Here is a 5,182-nt window from a genome sequence, read left to right as displayed (position 1 = left end):
TTGAGTTAGTTTACTTTTAGGATTTTCTAGACTTAGAGAGTACTTGTGTTTTGTGTTTTGGTATCCTATTTGGGACTTGAGACTATCTCCTCAGCGCGGTGCGAGTGGACCATTTAGGTTCCACGCGGTCAAGTGGTAGTGCTTTTTACTCTTACCATTGAGATCCGTCCATGGTCACCGTGGCTGGAGCTTTCTTGGTTGGCATTTACCTTCATTATGTTCATGGATTATTATGATGGATGTTTTATCATTATGGATGTATGGATGTATCATGTATGGTGAATGATTTCATTTATTTTACTGTATTTTGTATCATGAATTTGAGGATGATGTATCTTTATTTCTACATATGTATATTCTTTTAAGCCTTTCATATCCTGTGACATGTACAGTGGATGATTGAGCATTCCGAATTAATTTGCCAAGAGGCATTTAGAGCAAATGTATATTATATGGACATTGGACTTTCTGATTATTCTTTTATGTGGCTATGGTAGTTGTTAGACTTAGTATTAATTAAATTTAAATGTGACTCAACGTCTTGGGATCCTTAAGGAATGTAACCTGTTATGTATGTTTGTTTATGAATACATGTTATTGCTTCCACTACTATATGTTTGATGTCTATGTTATATTTTCTTACTTTAATAAAAAAAATGTTTAACAAACTTAGTAAAACTTTAGGTGAATTCTTTTGGATCCCTTGGTGGGGCGTTACACAAACACATGTTTTGGTTTGCTTTTGCAATCACATGGTTAAGCCAAATATGAGGTTTCAGATTTTGTTTCAAGTATATTTCAAGTGTATAAGATTCTTCTACAAGTCAACCCATTTATCTCTTATCATTATTTTAAAACAATTTTCTAAGATAATCAAAAGATACTTATTTAAATCATCGAACTAGTTCCATTAACATTTAGATAAAATCATTCACATAATTCAAAAAAATTAAAATAATACTTATCAACTTTCAAATAATTAGTTTACAATTTTCTTAAAACACTTCAAGGACAATCATTTATTTAAAATAATCTTCACTAATTTTAAGTGAAATCAATCTCATTAATTATTTAATTCCACTAAACACTTATTAACATCTCTTTTCTTTTAATTCGCCCTCATTTAAAAATCCATTTACTTAAATTGACTAATAATTAATTACACTTCTTCTACTATTAACTAATCTTAATTAAATTAAATTAAATTAGATTAGTTAATAAATCATATAAAACTAATGCATAATAATAAGATTCTATTTTAATTCAAACTCAAACCTGAATCAATTTCCAAATCTTGATTCTACTAAGGGAAGATTGCAATAATATTTTTAATTCCCATAACTGGATGAAACAATATGCATGCCCAAATTCCAAATTACAAAATTGAAGATTCATTCATAGATAATTATTCAGACACACATAACAGACATGATGAAGACAGGAAGAGAAAGAGCATAATAAAATATGCAAAATAATCATGAGTGCCTATCTGGTCACTGATGCTAATTCGCCATGCCTAAAAAATTTGTAGAGAAGCTCCTCCTCTTAGAACCTTCTCCTTTCAAAAAATTCCTTCCTTCTCTAACATTCGCAATTCCTCCAAGAACTGAACCCCCCCAAGTGACTAGGAGTGCTTGTAGAAGCATATGAGGATGTCCATACACACTAAGAGAGCCTGTATATAAAGGCCTCTAAGATGCATCTAGAATGTGTCTAAAAAGAACTAAGAGATAAGCATGACAACTAAGCACATATCTTCCATGATAAGAAGATAAACATGATGAGGTGTCTAGAATGTTGTAGACACCATGTGCTCAAATAATGTGCTAACTCCTAAGTGTAGACAACACGTGCATAATTAGAGTGCAAGCTCCTATGTTGTCAAAATGACAAGTCACAAGAGTTCGCATACTCTTATGTGAATAAATATTAAAATAATGCACATTAATTTATTTTATATTCACTTGGCTCTTTTTAAATTAATTTATCGATTTTAAATCTCATGCACTCACTTTATTAAATCCACTTGTTTTATCTTAATATATTTTAATCACATGCATGCATCATGCCATCTAGAATCTTTTAATAATTTTAATATCTTTTCCACTTTTAAATTTATTTTTGAAACTTAATTGATAAAATATTTATTAACTTAAATAATAATATTATTTAATATTTATTAAAAAATGAACTCTAAATATATTATTATTAAATTAAATTAATATTATCATGTTCCAAATTTAAACTTATAACTTTAATCTTCAAATTTAATTCTTTTTTATTTAATTAATTTCTCAATTAATTAAATAAAATAAATATTAAAATATCATATTAAATTTTCTATTTAATTACATCATTAATTAAATATTTTAATTAGACTTAATTAATAGAAAATACATCAAAGACTCATAAAGTAAAATACAAAAACCCATCATAGAACAACACATACAAAATCAAACCAAAAGGGTTAATATCATGAATTACGTCATTTGACGTATTTAGAGGGTACTCTATTCAGATACTTGTCCTAATTTTCAATTAGGACAAATAGCTTAAAGGGTTGGAATTTGGACTTGAGAATTTATCTCCCCTCTCTTACCATTGAGATAATGTGATAGGGTACGCTCATCTTGGAAATTTAGAGAAGTTGATACCTGGTACCTACAACCTGCATAAAATCCATGCATGTACAAGCACAATATATACTAAGCTACACAGGCAATGGCAGGAAGTGGTGCATCGTGTAGATCCCGACTAGTAGGTGACTACGACTCCCTTCCTTAACCACATCAGAAACACCATACAAAAAGAAAAAAAACACACACACCATACACATGAAAGTATGGGGTAAGTATCCATAAGAAAACACATATGATAATAAATCATCTAACTAATCATCATCAATAACTACAAGCACTGTAATAATCATCATGCATACATGAACTATAAAGTACCAAGTAATCTCATCATGTAATCAACTGAATTTGAAACAATATTTGATAATCTCAAAATAATGTTATTAATAATCATCAACATAAAACTAGCCCTAAAAGAGTTTGATAATGATAGAAAAAATGCAAACTAGGGGCAAACACTACATAAACTAGTTCTCCTTTAATATTTTTAATTAAGTTGAACCCACATAAAGAGAGACATTACAACACTAGCATTAGAGAAAAGTTAGACAACAAGAGACCATTATAATCTAATGCTCACATGTTACAATGATTTACAATACATCGTTGGCTTTAGTTTTCATACCAATACCAAGTTGTGGGCTTTCTTACAATATCACTACACAATATTTAGTAATCAACATTCCAACTTATTACCACTCACCTAGTGGTGGCCAGTGGCTCTGATGTCTTAAAACTCCTGTTAGATGTAGTTAATATAAATAATGTTGGAATATTCAAATATGGAAAGAATACTTATGAAAGGGGGGGGGGGGGGGGGGGGGTGAATCATAAGTATCATACTTTAGCCAATAAAAGTTTTAACTAAAAGTAAATTGCATGCATCAAATAAACATGTAACAAAACACATGCATCAATAACACTTAACACTGGAATTTGGTAACCTAGAAACCCTCCAAGAATAAAAAGGTAAAATTGGGGTGGGGATGATACCCACAAAAATTACTGTAGCAATATTGTTCAACCACTTCTGATGGTTTGCCCTGTTAAAGGCCTGCCCTATTAAAGGCTTTACACTATGTCAATAGTGACCTGGTTAGAGGCTTTCAAACACTTAACATGAAGTGTTACCCTATTAAAGGATTTCATCACTTAGTTATAGGATTTATTGAAATAGCTGTTAAGCTAAAGGATTTTCATTCTAATACAATTGCTAGAGAGTATTAGGTACAATAAACCTGACTGATTACAATCCTTGATTGCTGAATGCAGGCACTTGTTCTTCTTTCTCTGATCTGGATCCTTTTGTGATTTGATAATCCTCACTTTTGAAAATAGAATCCCTTGTGAACCCTTGTATGTCTTCTCATACCTCTCGTCTCTTACACTTTACAATGAAGTTTCGTCTTCCTTATAAAGACATTTGAAGATTTAGGGTTAGGTATGGATCTACGATCCATATTCAATCTTCATTTTCCACTCAATACTTATCTTTTGCTGATTGGTTGCATGCCTTTAGCATTTTTCTTATTGGCTACATGAAAATTGCATAGGAAAAATAAAAGATTCGATCACATCATTAAATCCTTTGAGATTTACCATATGTCAGCTGTAAAAATTGTTTGCATCATAGTTTGTGCAATTACAAACTCTTATGCTGATCTTATTGAGTTACTCGGCTCCTGAAGTATTGCTGATGCTCGACACATGCTGTTTCCTGGATAGCTCGGCACCTTAACAAAATTGTATTACTCGGCACCTTATGTTACTCGGCACTTGTGTAACTCGACACTTATACTTCACTCGGTATCTGATCTTCACTCGGTAGCTAATCTTCACTTGGTATCTAAAAATTACTCGACTCATGAAGATCACTCGACATGCATGATGTACTCGGAATCCAATGTGGAATATGTTTAAGTGTGTTGGCACTCAAGTGTCAAAAACCATTATGAGGTTAACAATCTCCCCCTTTGACATGAGTGACAAAAACACTTAACTGACCTTATAAGTACATTTACTAATCTGATTGATATGTACATATTGAAAACTTTGATCAAAATTTGTGACTTAAAATCTTACAATATATACCTAATTTTTTTTAACTCCCCCTGAGTTGATTGTGCCTTATCTGTATAACAATGCTCCTCCTTTGTATCTGTTCTCCTCTTATTAATCTGTATCTCCCCCTTTTTAATCTATATCTCCCCCTTTTTAATCTGTATCTCCCCCTTTTTGACACTTATGTCAAAGAATGTTTTAAGGGTTAAGATCATATTTAGCCAAAAATGTGCTATTTACGTCCATAATCATTCTGAGAGCTGCATCCCAATTGTTCAAGGTGATTTTCAGTGACTTATGCTGGATAGCAGTCTCGACAACAAGTTGAATAAGTCCATCTAATGTAGAAAGATTTGGATCTTTCTTGAGTACATTTTCAGCATATACTTGCTCTTTATGGAGTATCTCTAAATGTGGGGTAATGGAGGACTGGAGCTGTATTACTTTGGCCTTAATATTAGCCTCATCTACTGTTAAGACAACTA

The sequence above is a fragment of the Cupressus sempervirens genome, chromosome 6, assembly GCF_028749045.1.
Source record: "Cupressus sempervirens isolate cs-2001-9-10 chromosome 6, ASM2874904v1, whole genome shotgun sequence".
NCBI classification, from domain to species: domain Eukaryota; kingdom Viridiplantae; phylum Streptophyta; class Pinopsida; order Cupressales; family Cupressaceae; genus Cupressus; species Cupressus sempervirens.
This window is presented reverse-complemented; position numbering follows the sequence as displayed.